The 13,164-nt window shown below is 43.6% G+C and overlaps 17 non-coding genes across 17 annotated transcripts; all 17 read right to left on the reverse strand.

The window, feature by feature from the left end:
* Positions 1-1,116: 1,116 nt before the first annotated feature.
* TRNAL-CAG (transfer RNA leucine (anticodon CAG)) lies at positions 1,117-1,199 on the reverse strand. The gene has a single exon. It is a non-coding gene; the product is annotated as a tRNA-Leu (tRNA).
* Positions 1,200-1,831: 632 nt separating this feature from the next.
* Positions 1,832-1,914, reverse strand: TRNAL-UAG (transfer RNA leucine (anticodon UAG)). Its single transcript has one exon. It is a non-coding gene; the product is annotated as a tRNA-Leu (tRNA).
* Positions 1,915-2,938: 1,024 nt separating this feature from the next.
* TRNAL-AAG (transfer RNA leucine (anticodon AAG)) lies at positions 2,939-3,021 on the reverse strand. Its single transcript has one exon. It is a non-coding gene; the product is annotated as a tRNA-Leu (tRNA).
* Positions 3,022-3,212: 191 nt separating this feature from the next.
* On the reverse strand, positions 3,213-3,295 carry TRNAL-CAG (transfer RNA leucine (anticodon CAG)). Its single transcript has one exon. It is a non-coding gene; the product is annotated as a tRNA-Leu (tRNA).
* A 632-nt stretch (positions 3,296-3,927) lies between these two features.
* TRNAL-UAG (transfer RNA leucine (anticodon UAG)) lies at positions 3,928-4,010 on the reverse strand. Its single transcript has one exon. It is a non-coding gene; the product is annotated as a tRNA-Leu (tRNA).
* A 1,024-nt stretch (positions 4,011-5,034) lies between these two features.
* On the reverse strand, positions 5,035-5,117 carry TRNAL-AAG (transfer RNA leucine (anticodon AAG)). The gene has a single exon. It is a non-coding gene; the product is annotated as a tRNA-Leu (tRNA).
* A 191-nt stretch (positions 5,118-5,308) lies between these two features.
* TRNAL-CAG (transfer RNA leucine (anticodon CAG)) lies at positions 5,309-5,391 on the reverse strand. The gene has a single exon. It is a non-coding gene; the product is annotated as a tRNA-Leu (tRNA).
* A 632-nt stretch (positions 5,392-6,023) lies between these two features.
* Positions 6,024-6,106, reverse strand: TRNAL-UAG (transfer RNA leucine (anticodon UAG)). Its single transcript has one exon. It is a non-coding gene; the product is annotated as a tRNA-Leu (tRNA).
* A 1,024-nt stretch (positions 6,107-7,130) lies between these two features.
* TRNAL-AAG (transfer RNA leucine (anticodon AAG)) lies at positions 7,131-7,213 on the reverse strand. Its single transcript has one exon. It is a non-coding gene; the product is annotated as a tRNA-Leu (tRNA).
* A 191-nt stretch (positions 7,214-7,404) lies between these two features.
* On the reverse strand, positions 7,405-7,487 carry TRNAL-CAG (transfer RNA leucine (anticodon CAG)). Its single transcript has one exon. It is a non-coding gene; the product is annotated as a tRNA-Leu (tRNA).
* A 632-nt stretch (positions 7,488-8,119) lies between these two features.
* TRNAL-UAG (transfer RNA leucine (anticodon UAG)) lies at positions 8,120-8,202 on the reverse strand. The gene has a single exon. It is a non-coding gene; the product is annotated as a tRNA-Leu (tRNA).
* Positions 8,203-9,226: 1,024 nt separating this feature from the next.
* On the reverse strand, positions 9,227-9,309 carry TRNAL-AAG (transfer RNA leucine (anticodon AAG)). The gene has a single exon. It is a non-coding gene; the product is annotated as a tRNA-Leu (tRNA).
* Positions 9,310-9,500: 191 nt separating this feature from the next.
* Positions 9,501-9,583, reverse strand: TRNAL-CAG (transfer RNA leucine (anticodon CAG)). The gene has a single exon. It is a non-coding gene; the product is annotated as a tRNA-Leu (tRNA).
* Positions 9,584-10,215: 632 nt separating this feature from the next.
* Positions 10,216-10,298, reverse strand: TRNAL-UAG (transfer RNA leucine (anticodon UAG)). The gene has a single exon. It is a non-coding gene; the product is annotated as a tRNA-Leu (tRNA).
* Positions 10,299-11,322: 1,024 nt separating this feature from the next.
* Positions 11,323-11,405, reverse strand: TRNAL-AAG (transfer RNA leucine (anticodon AAG)). The gene has a single exon. It is a non-coding gene; the product is annotated as a tRNA-Leu (tRNA).
* Positions 11,406-11,596: 191 nt separating this feature from the next.
* Positions 11,597-11,679, reverse strand: TRNAL-CAG (transfer RNA leucine (anticodon CAG)). The gene has a single exon. It is a non-coding gene; the product is annotated as a tRNA-Leu (tRNA).
* A 632-nt stretch (positions 11,680-12,311) lies between these two features.
* Positions 12,312-12,394, reverse strand: TRNAL-UAG (transfer RNA leucine (anticodon UAG)). Its single transcript has one exon. It is a non-coding gene; the product is annotated as a tRNA-Leu (tRNA).
* Between the last annotated feature and the right edge of the window lie 770 nt (positions 12,395-13,164).

Here is a 13,164-nt window from a genome sequence, read left to right on the forward strand (position 1 = left end):
CATACCTCTCACCAGCTATTTAGGGTCCTGTATCCTACTCACAAAATTACCTTGCCTGCGACCTCTCTCTCTACACAAACAACTACTGCACAGGAAGTAGGAAGGCAGAAGGTGGGGCATATTATGCAAATGTATGCTGTCATTGTGCCTTGCAGATTCATGCAGGATTTCTAGATCCTTGCTGGATACAAGAGAGCAGACCTTGTTTCAGATCAACTGTCCCTAGCAGGGAACGTCTGAGCACATGCAGTCTTTTGCTCTCTAGCCCCTGGCCTGGGACTTACCCTCACTGGCTGAGGCGTGAATTTCTGCATACCAACGTTGCATAGATGGTACGTTTGTGGTTGGTTTGGGATGGGTGGGAGGTCAAAAGCATGGAAAAGTATGTCGCCTTCACTTCTAGTCTCCTCTTCTAGGCCTACCTGCCGTTCACTCACTCTGTCTTTGTTTCATTCTCTCCTTCCTCAACACCCCTTCTCACTCACTCGCTCTATCACTTGTGCTCTTTCCCCTTGCTCTGCATTTCATAGTGGAAACATCTCTTGAATGGAGCATTAGAAAATGAGGTTACATAAAATTAACAATCTACTTATTGGAAACCAAAAATATCACAAGACTGAATGTAACCCATTTCATTAATAAAAGGGACTTTTTAAGCACCCCCCAAAAAACACATAAAACACCACGAGTGCTAGAAGAATATTATACGAGCTTGAAGACAGAATTGGGCAAATTAATTTGCAGTTGAAACTGAAGTTTGTTACTTATTCAGATATTATATGCACTGCCAATTTTTAGCTGAGATTCTAAAAGAACTCAGAGACAAAATGGACTTAAAGTTTTGTCAGAAGTGGGATTCGAACCCACGCCTCCAGGAGAGACTGCGGCCTTTACGCAGCGCCTTAGACCACTCGGCCATCCTGACCACATTTGCTTGATCATCTACAGAGAGGGAAAGATATTGTGAACCAAAAAAAGCACACATCTTAGGTCATGAGTGGCTAGAGCAAGAAAAAAACTCACTGCACTTTTCCAAGTAGACAACCATATAAGCCCATGTGAGGGAAATGATCAGATTTTTTCTCTCTCAAGAAAAAAGTAGAGTAAACACACAATTGTCAGAAGTGGGATTTGAACCCACGCCTCCAGAAGAGACTGCGATCTGAACGCAGCGCCTTAGACCACTCGGCCATCCTGACTTGCATTTGTGGAACCTTCCACAGGCCAGAAAGCCATGCAAGTGGGGTACCGAAAAGGCATGCCCTCAATTTATTTATCCTATTATAAGTACTTCCAACAGATCTTTGAACAATCCATAGAGAGCAGTACCTATGAAGAACTCTTTAGACCTTTAAGGCGTACAAAGAGAAAGTGCTATTAACCAGCCACTTGAAAGGCCCAAAGCTGCTTTGAAATTGAGTCAACAGCCACCTCTTGGCTAGCTAAAGCAAATTCAACAAGGAATTTCAATGTCACAACATAGGGTGGAATACGCAAATCTAAGCAGCCCCTGATCACAGCCCTGAGGAAATTGCCGTAAGTGTGCTGGAGTCCAACTGTCTACCAGATGCTAGGCATTCTTCCATATTTGCATGGCCTGTCTGGCCAGGGCATACAAGAGCATGACTCTTCCAGATGAGCTCTTACATGGGTCCTATGCTCATATAGTAAGGACTGCACTTTGTCAGCAAGACTTTATACAACCGAAATATATGAGAAACCCCAGCTCTCTTGACTAGATGAGGACGGAATCACATCCTAGGTGAAGACCAACAGATGCAACTTCCATCAGATGTTAAACTGAAAAAGGAGATTACATCTCCAAAAGTCATGTCAGAAGTGGGATTCGAACCCACGCCTCCAGAGAAGACTGCGGCCTAAACACAGCGCCTTAGACCACTCGGCCATCCTGACAGTGCAGAGTCTTAAGAAATGTATAAAAGTCACTCAGAAATTTCTGCCTCCATGCAAGCCTGAAATAATTTAAACCTTCAAACACAAGGTGCAACTTTATGCACAGGACAATAAACACAGAAGATCACATGTGAAAGCATTTCATTTCACAGGTGTACAATTTTTATGCTTTTAGAATACCTCATACCTCTCACCAGCTATTTAGGGTCCTGTATCCTACTCACAAAATTACCTTGCCTGCGACCTCTCTCTCTACACAAACAACTACTGCACAGGAAGTAGGAAGGCAGAAGGTGGGGCATATTATGCAAATGTATGCTGTCATTGTGCCTTGCAGATTCATGCAGGATTTCTAGATCCTTGCTGGATACAAGAGAGCAGACCTTGTTTCAGATCAACTGTCCCTAGCAGGGAACGTCTGAGCACATGCAGTCTTTTGCTCTCTAGCCCCTGGCCTGGGACTTACCCTCACTGGCTGAGGCGTGAATTTCTGCATACCAACGTTGCATAGATGGTACGTTTGTGGTCAGTTTGGGATGGGTGGGAGGTCAAAAGCAGGGAAAAGTATGTCGCCTTCACTTCTAGTCTCCTCTTCTAGGCCTACCTGCCGTTCACTCACTCTGTCTTTGTTTCATTCTCTCCTTCCTCAACACCCCTTCTCACTCACTCGCTCTATCACTTGTGCTCTTTCCCCTTGCTCTGCATTTCATAGTGGAAACATCTCTTGAATGGAGCATTAGAAAATGAGGTTACATAAAATTAACAATCTACTTATTAGAAACCAAAAATATCACAAGACTGAATGTAACCCATTTCATTAATAAAAGGGACTTTTTAAGCACCCCCCAAAAAACACATAAAACACCACGAGTGCTAGAAGAATATTATACGAGCTTGAAGACAGAATTGGGCAAATTAATTTGCAGTTGAAACTGAAGTTTGTTACTTATTCAGATATTATATGCACTGCCAATTTTTAGCTGAGATTCTAAAAGAACTCAGAGACAAAATGGACTTAAAGTTTTGTCAGAAGTGGGATTCGAACCCACGCCTCCAGGAGAAACTGCGGCCTTAACGCAGCGCCTTAGACCACTCGGCCATCCTGACCACATTTGCTTGATCATCTACAGAGAGGGAAAGATATTGTGAACCAAAAAAAGCACACAACTTAGGTCATGAGTGGCTAGAGCAAGAAAAAAACTCACTGCACTTTTCCAAGTAGACAACCATATAAGCCCATGTGAGGGAAATGATCTGATTTTTTCTCTCCCAAGAAAAAAGTAGAGTAAACACACAATTGTCAGAAGTGGGATTTGAACCCACGCCTCCAGAAGAGACTGCGACCTGAACGCAGCGCCTTAGACCACTCGGCCATCCTGACTTGCATTTGTGGAACCTTCCACAGGCCAGACAGCCATGCAAGTGGGGTACCGAAAAGGCATGCCCTCAATTTATTTATCCTATTATAAGTACTTCCAACAGATCTTTGAACAATCCATAGAGAGCAGTACCTATGAAGAACTCTTTAGACCTTTAAGGCGTACAAAGAGAAAGTGCTATTAACAAGCCACTTGAAAGGCCCAAAGCTGCTTTGAAATTGAGTCAACAGCCACCTCTTGGCTAGCTAAAGCAAATTCAACAAGGAATTTCAATGTCACAACATAGGGTGGAATACGCAAATCTAAGCAGCCCCTGATCACAGCCCTGAGGAAATTGCCGTAAGTGTGCTGGAGTCCAACTTTCTACCAGATGCTAGGCATTCTTCCATATTTGCATGGCCTGTCTGGCCAGGGCATACAAGAGCATGACTCTTCCAGATGAGCTCTTACATGGGTCCTATGCTCATATAGTAAGGACTGCACTTTGTCAGCAAGACTTTATACAACCGAAATATATGAGAAACCCCAGCTCTCTTGACTAGATGAGGACGGAATCACATCCCAGGTGAAGACCAACAGATGCAACTTCCATCAGATGTTAACCTGAAAAAGGAGATTACATCTCCAAAAGTCATGTCAGAAGTGGGATTGGAACCCACGCCTCCAGAGGAGACTGCGGCCTAAACACAGCGCCTTAGACCACTCGGCCATCCTGACAGTGCAGAGTCTTAAGAAATGTATAAAAGTCACTCAGAAATTTCTGCCTCCATGCAAGCCTGAAATAATTTAAACCTTCAAACACAAGGTGCAACTTTATGCACAGGACAATAAACACAGAAGATCACATGTGAAAGCATTTCATTTCACAGGTGTACAATTTTTATGCTTTTAGAATACCTCATACCTCTCACCAGCTATTTAGGGTCCTGTATCCTACTCACAAAATTACCTTGCCTGCGACCTCTCTCTCTACACAAACAACTACTGCACAGGAAGTAGGAAGGCAGAAGGTGGGGCATATTATGCAAATGTATGCTGTCATTGTGCCTTGCAGATTCATGCAGGATTTCTAGATCCTTGCTGGATACAAGAGAGCAGACCTTGTTTCAGATCAACTGTCCCTAGCAGGGAACGTCTGAGCACATGCAGTCTTTTGCTCTCTAGCCCCTGGCCTGGGACTTACCCTCACTGGCTGAGGCGTGAATTTCTGCATACCAACGTTGCATAGATGGTACGTTTGTGGTCGGTTTGGGATGGGTGGGAGGTCAAAAGCAGGGAAAAGTATGTCGCCTTCACTTCTAGTCTCCTCTTCTAGGCCTACCTGCCGTTCACTCACTCTGTCTTTGTTTCATTCTCTCCTTCCTCAACACCCCTTCTCACTCACTCGCTCTATCACTTGTGCTCTTTCCCCTTGCTCTGCATTTCATAGTGGAAACATCTCTTGAATGGAGCATTAGAAAATGAGGTTACATAAAATTAACAATCTACTTATTGGAAACCAAAAATATCACAAGACTGAATGTAACCCATTTCATTAATAAAAGGGACTTTTTAAGCACCCCCCAAAAAACACATAAAACACCACGAGTGCTAGAAGAATATTATACGAGCTTGAAGACAGAATTGGGCAAATTAATTTGCAGTTGAAACTGAAGTTTGTTACTTATTCAGATATTATATGCACTGCCAATTTTTAGCTGAGATTCTAAAAGAACTCAGAGACAAAATGGACTTAAAGTTTTGTCAGAAGTGGGATTCGAACTCACGCCTCCAGGAGAGACTGCGGCCTTAACGCAGCGCCTTAGACCACTCGGCCATCCTGACCACATTTGCTTGATCATCTACAGAGAGGGAAAGATATTGTGAACCAAAAAAAGCACACATCTTAGGTCATGAGTGGCTAGAGCAAGAAAAAAACTCACTGCACTTTTCCAAGTAGACAACCATATAAGCCCATGTGAGGGAAATGATCAGATTTTTTCTCTCTCAAGAAAAAAGTAGAGTAAACACACAATTGTCAGAAGTGGGATTTGAACCCACGCCTCCAGAAGAGACTGCGACCTGAACGCAGCGCCTTAGACCACTCGGCCATCCTGACTTGCATTTGTGGAACCTTCCACAGGCCAGACAGCCATGCAAGTGGGGTACCGAAAAGGCATGCCCTCAATTTATTTATCCTATTATAAGTACTTCCAACAGATCTTTGAACAATCCATAGAGAGCAGTACCTATGAAGAACTCTTTAGACCTTTAAGGCGTACAAAGAGAAAGTGCTATTAACAAGCCACTTGAAAGGCCCAAAGCTGCTTTGAAATTGAGTCAACAGCCACCTCTTGGCTAGCTAAAGCAAATTCAACAAGGAATTTCAATGTCACAACATAGGGTGGAATACGCAAATCTAAGCAGCCCCTGATCACAGCCCTGAGGAAATTGCCGTAAGTGTGCTGGAGTCCAACTTTCTACCAGATGCTAGGCATTCTTCCATATTTGCATGGCCTGTCTGGCCAGGGCATACAAGAGCATGACTCTTCCAGATGAGCTCTTACATGGGTCCTATGCTCATATAGTAAGGACTGCACTTTGTCAGCAAGACTTTATACAACCGAAATATATGAGAAACCCCAGCTCTCTTGACTAGATGAGGACGGAATCACATCCCAGGTGAAGACCAACAGATGCAACTTCCATCAGATGTTAACCTGAAAAAGGAGATTACATCTCCAAAAGTCATGTCAGAAGTGGGATTGGAACCCACGCCTCCAGAGGAGACTGCGGCCTAAACACAGCGCCTTAGACCACTCGGCCATCCTGACAGTGCAGAGTCTTAAGAAATGTATAAAAGTCACTCAGAAATTTCTGCCTCCATGCAAGCCTGAAATAATTTAAACCTTCAAACACAAGGTGCAACTTTATGCACAGGACAATAAACACAGAAGATCACATGTGAAAGCATTTCATTTCACAGGTGTACAATTTTTATGCTTTTAGAATACCTCATACCTCTCACCAGCTATTTAGGGTCCTGTATCCTACTCACAAAATTACCTTGCCTGCGACCTCTCTCTCTACACAAACAACTACTGCACAGGAAGTAGGAAGGCAGAAGGTGGGGCATATTATGCAAATGTATGCTGTCATTGTGCCTTGCAGATTCATGCAGGATTTCTAGATCCTTGCTGGATACAAGAGAGCAGACCTTGTTTCAGATCAACTGTCCCTAGCAGGGAACGTCTGAGCACATGCAGTCTTTTGCTCTCTAGCCCCTGGCCTGGGACTTACCCTCACTGGCTGAGGCGTGAATTTCTGCATACCAACGTTGCATAGATGGTACGTTTGTGGTCGGTTTGGGATGGGTGGGAGGTCAAAAGCAGGGAAAAGTATGTCGCCTTCACTTCTAGTCTCCTCTTCTAGGCCTACCTGCCGTTCACTCACTCTGTCTTTGTTTCATTCTCTCCTTCCTCAACACCCCTTCTCACTCACTCGCTCTATCACTTGTGCTCTTTCCCCTTGCTCTGCATTTCATAGTGGAAACATCTCTTGAATGGAGCATTAGAAAATGAGGTTACATAAAATTAACAATCTACTTATTGGAAACCAAAAATATCACAAGACTGAATGTAACCCATTTCATTAATAAAAGGGACTTTTTAAGCACCCCCCAAAAAACACATAAAACACCACGAGTGCTAGAAGAATATTATACGAGCTTGAAGACAGAATTGGGCAAATTAATTTGCAGTTGAAACTGAAGTTTGTTACTTATTCAGATATTATATGCACTGCCAATTTTTAGCTGAGATTCTAAAAGAACTCAGAGACAAAATGGACTTAAAGTTTTGTCAGAAGTGGGATTCGAACTCACGCCTCCAGGAGAGACTGCGGCCTTAACGCAGCGCCTTAGACCACTCGGCCATCCTGACCACATTTGCTTGATCATCTACAGAGAGGGAAAGATATTGTGAACCAAAAAAAGCACACATCTTAGGTCATGAGTGGCTAGAGCAAGAAAAAAACTCACTGCACTTTTCCAAGTAGACAACCATATAAGCCCATGTGAGGGAAATGATCAGATTTTTTCTCTCTCAAGAAAAAAGTAGAGTAAACACACAATTGTCAGAAGTGGGATTTGAACCCACGCCTCCAGAAGAGACTGCGATCTGAACGCAGCGCCTTAGACCACTCGGCCATCCTGACTTGCATTTGTGGAACCTTCCACAGGCCAGAAAGCCATGCAAGTGGGGTACCGAAAAGGCATGCCCTCAATTTATTTATCCTATTATAAGTACTTCCAACAGATCTTTGAACAATCCATAGAGAGCAGTACCTATGAAGAACTCTTTAGACCTTTAAGGCGTACAAAGAGAAAGTGCTATTAACCAGCCACTTGAAAGGCCCAAAGCTGCTTTGAAATTGAGTCAACAGCCACCTCTTGGCTAGCTAAAGCAAATTCAACAAGGAATTTCAATGTCACAACATAGGGTGGAATACGCAAATCTAAGCAGCCCCTGATCACAGCCCTGAGGAAATTGCCGTAAGTGTGCTGGAGTCCAACTTTCTACCAGATGCTAGGCATTCTTCCATATTTGCATGGCCTGTCTGGCCAGGGCATACAAGAGCATGACTCTTCCAGATGAGCTCTTACATGGGTCCTATGCTCATATAGTAAGGACTGCACTTTGTCAGCAAGACTTTATACAACCGAAATATATGAGAAACCCCAGCTCTCTTGACTAGATGAGGACGGAATCACATCCCAGGTGAAGACCAACAGATGCAACTTCCATCAGATGTTAACCTGAAAAAGGAGATTACATCTCCAAAAGTCATGTCAGAAGTGGGATTCGAACCCACGCCTCCAGAGGAGACTGCGGCCTAAACACAGCGCCTTAGACCACTCGGCCATCCTGACAGTGCAGAGTCTTAAGAAATGTATAAAAGTCACTCAGAAATTTCTGCCTCCATGCAAGCCTGAAATAATTTAAACCTTCAAACACAAGGTGCAACTTTATGCACAAGACAATAAACACAGAAGATCACATGTGAAAGCATTTCATTTCACAGGTGTACAATTTTTATGCTTTTAAAATACCTCATACCTCTCACCAGCTATTTAGGGTCCTGTATCCTACTCACAAAATTACCTTGCCTGCGACCTCTCTCTCTACACAAACAACTACTGCACAGGAAGTAGGAAGGCAGAAGGTGGGGCATATTATGCAAATGTATGCTGTCATTGTGCCTTGCAGATTCATGCAGGATTTCTAGATCCTTGCTGGATACAAGAGAGCAGACCTTGTTTCAGATCAACTGTCCATAGCAGGGAACGTCTGAGCACATGCAGTCTTTTGCTCTCTAGCCCCTGGCCTGGGACTTACCCTCACTGGCTGAGGCGTGAATTTCTGCATACCAACGTTGCATAGATGGTACGTTTGTGGTCAGTTTGGGATGGGTGGGAGGTCAAAAGCAGGGAAAAGTATGTCGCCTTCACTTCTAGTCTCCTCTTCTAGGCCTACCTGCTGTTCACTCACTCTGTCTTTGTTTCATTCTCTCCTTCCTCAACACCCCTTCTCACTCACTCGCTCTATCACTTGTGCTCTTTCCCCTTGCTCTGCATTTCATAGTGGAAACATCTCTTGAATGGAGCATTAGAAAATGAGGTTACATAAAATTAACAATCTACTTATTGGAAACCAAAAATATCACAAGACTGAATGTAACCCATTTCATTAATAAAAGGGACTTTTTAAGCACCCCCCAAAAAACACATAAAACACCACGAGTGCTAGAAGAATATTATACGAGCTTGAAGACAGAATTGGGCAAATTAATTTGCAGTTGAAACTGAAGTTTGTTACTTATTCAGTTATTATATGCACTGCCAATTTTTAGCTGAGATTCTAAAAGAACTCAGAGACAAAATGGACTTAAAGTTTTGTCAGAAGTGGGATTCGAACCCACACCTCCAGGAGAGACTGCGGCCTTAACGCAGCGCCTTAGACCACTCGGCCATCCTGACCACATTTGCTTGATCATCTACAGAGAGGGAAAGATATTGTGAACCAAAAAAAGCACACAACTTAGGTCATGAGTGGCTAGAGCAAGAAAAAAACTCACTGCACTTTTCCAAGTAGACAGCCATATAAGCCCATGTGAGGGAAATGATCTGATTTTTTCTCTCCCAAGAAAAAAGTAGAGTAAACACACAATTGTCAGAAGTGGGATTTGAACCCACGCCTCCAAAAGAGACTGCGACCTGAACGCAGCGCCTTAGACCACTCGGCCATCCTGACTTGCATTTGTGGATCCTTCCACAGGCCAGACAGCCATGCAAGTGGGGTACCGAAAAGGCATGCCCTCAATTTATTTATCCTATTATAAGTACTTCCAACAGATCTTTGAACAATCCATAGAGAGCAGTACCTATGAAGAACTCTTTAGACCTTTAAGGCGTACAAAGAGAAAGTGCTATTAACCAGCCACTTGAAAGGCCCAAAGCTGCTTTGAAATTGAGTCAACAGCCACCTCTTGGCTAGCTAAAGCAAATTCAACAAGGAATTTCAATGTCACAACATAGGGTGGAATACGCAAATCTAAGCAGCCCCTGATCACAGCCCTGAGGAAATTGCCGTAAGTGTGCTGGAGTCCAACTGTCTACCAGATGCTAGGCATTCTTCCATATTTGCATGGCCTGTCTGGCCAGGGCATACAAGAGCATGACTCTTCCAGATGAGCTCTTACATGGGTCCTATGCTCATATAGTAAGGACTGCACTTTGTCAGCAAGACTTTATACAACCGAAATATATGAGAAACCCCAGCTCTCTTGACTAGATGAGGACGGAATCACATCCCAGGTGAAGACCAACAGATGCAACTTCCATCAGATGTTAACCTGAAAAAGGAGATTACATCTCCAAAAGTCATGTCAGAAGTGGGATTCGAACCCACGCCTCCAGAGGAGACTGCGGCCTAAACACAGCGCCTTAGACCACTCGGCCATCCTGACAGTGCAGAGTCTTAAGAAATGTATAAAAGTCACTCAGAAATTTCTGCCTCCATGCAAGCCTGAAATAATTTAAACCTTCAAACACAAGGTGCAACTTTATGCACAGGACAATAAACACAGAAGATCACATGTGAAAGCATTTCATTTCACAGGTGTACAATTTTTATGCTTTTAGAATACCTCATACCTCTCACCAGCTATTTAGGGTCCTGTATCCTACTCACAAAATTACCTTGCCTGCGACCTCTCTCTCTACACAAACAACTACTGCACAGGAAGTAGGAAGGCAGAAGGTGGGGCATATTATGCAAATGTATGCTGTCATTGTGCCTTGCAGATTCATGCAGGATTTCTAGATCCTTGCTGGATACAAGAGAGCAGACCTTGTTTCAGATCAACTGTCCCTAGCAGGGAACGTCTGAGCACATGCAGTCTTTTGCTCTCTAGCCCCTGGCCTGGGACTTACCCTCACTGGCTGAGGCGTGAATTTCTGCATACCAACGTTGCATAGATGGTACGTTTGTGGTTGGTTTGGGATGGGTGGGAGGTCAAAAGCATGGAAAAGTATGTCGCCTTCACTTCTAGTCTCCTCTTCTAGGCCTACCTGCCGTTCACTCACTCTGTCTTTGTTTCATTCTCTCCTTCCTCAACACCCCTTCTCACTCACTCGCTCTATCACTTGTGCTCTTTCCCCTTGCTCTGCATTTCATAGTGGAAACATCTCTTGAATGGAGCATTAGAAAATGAGGTTACATAAAATTAACAATCTACTTATTGGAAACCAAAAATATCACAAGACTGAATGTAACCCATTTCATTAAAAAAAGGGACTTTTTAAGCACCCCCCAAAAAACACATAAAACACCACGAGTGCTAGAAGAATATTATACGAGCTTGAAGACAGAATTGGGCAAATTAATTTGCAGTTGAAACTGAAGTTTGTTACTTATTCAGATATTATATGCACTGCCAATTTTTAGCTGAGATTCTAAAAGAACTCAGAGACAAAATGGACTTAAAGTTTTGTCAGAAGTGGGATTCGAACCCACGCCTCCAGGAGAGACTGCGGCCTTAACGCAGCGCCTTAGACCACTCGGCCATCCTGACCACATTTGCTTGATCATCTACAGAGAGGGAAAGATATTGTGAACCAAAAAAAGCACACATCTTAGGTCATGAGTGGCTAGAGCAAGAAAAAAACTCACTGCACTTTTCCAAGTAGACAACCATATAAGCCCATGTGAGGGAAATGATCAGATTTTTTCTCTCTCAAGAAAAAAGTAGAGTAAACACACAATTGTCAGAAGTGGGATTTGAACCCACGCCTCCAGAAGAGACTGCGACCTGAACGCAGCGCCTTAGACCACTCGGCCATCCTGACTTGCATTTGTGGAACCTTCCACAGGCCAGACAGCCATGCAAGTGGGGTACCGAAAAGGCATGCCCTCAATTTATTTATCCTATTATAAGTACTTCCAACAGATCTTTGAACAATCCATAGAGAGCAGTACCTATGAAGAAATCTTCAGACCTTTAAGGCGTACAAAGAGAAAGTGCTATTAACCAGCCACTTGAAAGGCCCAAAGCTGCTTTGAAATTGAGTCAACAGCCACCTCTTGGCTAGCTAAAGCAAATTCAACAAGGAATTTCAATGTCACAACATAGGGTGGAATACGCAAATCTAAGCAGCCCCTGATCACAGCCCTGAGGAAATTGCCGTAAGTGTGCTGGAGTCCAACTGTCTACCAGATGCTAGGCATTCTTCCATATTTGTTTGGCCTGTCTGGCCAGGGCATACAAGAGCATGACTCTTCCAGATGAGCTCTTACATGGGTCCTATGCTCATATAGTAAGGACTGCACTTTGTCAGCAAGACTTTATACAACCGAAATATATGAGAAACCCCAGCTCTCTTGACTAGATGAGGACGGAATCACATCCTAGGTGAAGACCAACAGATGCAACTTCCATCAGATGTTAAACTGAAAAAGGAGATTACATCTCCAAAAGTCATGTCAGAAGTGGGATTCGAACCCACGCCTCCAGAGGAGACTGCGGCCTAAACACAGCGCCTTAGACCACTCGGCCATCCTGACAGTGCAGAGTCTTAAGAAATGTATAAAAGTCACTCAGAAATTTCTGCCTCCATGCAAGCCTGAAATAATTTAAACCTTCAAACACAAGGTGCAACTTTATGCACAGGACAATAAACACAGAAGATCACATGTGAAAGCATTTCATTTCACAGGTGTACAATTTTTATGCTTTTAGAATACCTCATACCTCTCACCAGCTATTTAGGGTCCTGTATCCTACTCACAAAATTACCTTGCCTGCGACCTCTCTCTCTACACAAACAACTACTGCACAGGAAGTAGGAAGGCAGAAGGTGGGGCATATTATGCAAATGTATGCTGTCATTGTGTCTTACAGATTCATGCAGGATTTCTAGATCCTTGCTGGATACAAGAGAGCAGACCTTGTTTCAGATCAACTGTCCCTAGCAGGGAACGTCTGAGCACATGCAGTCTTTTGCTCTCTAGCCCCTGGCCTGGGACTTACCCTCACTGGCTGAGGCGTGAATTTCTGCATACCAACGTTGCATAGATGGTACGTTTGTGGTCGGTTTGGGATGGGTGGGAGGTCAAAAGCAGGGAAAAGTATGTCGCCTTCACTTCTAGTCTCCTCTTCTAGGCCTACCTGCCGTTCACTCACTCTGTCTTTGTTTCATTCTCTCCTTCCTCAACACCCCTTCTCACTCACTCGCTCTATCACTTGTGCTCTTTCCCCTTGCTCTGCATTTCATAGTGGAAACATCTCTTGAATGTAGCATTAGAAAAATGAGGTTACATAAAATTAACAATCT

This window comes from Lissotriton vulgaris, chromosome 8 (genome assembly GCF_964263255.1).
Source record: "Lissotriton vulgaris chromosome 8, aLisVul1.2, whole genome shotgun sequence".
In the NCBI taxonomy this organism is placed as follows: domain Eukaryota; kingdom Metazoa; phylum Chordata; class Amphibia; order Caudata; family Salamandridae; genus Lissotriton; species Lissotriton vulgaris.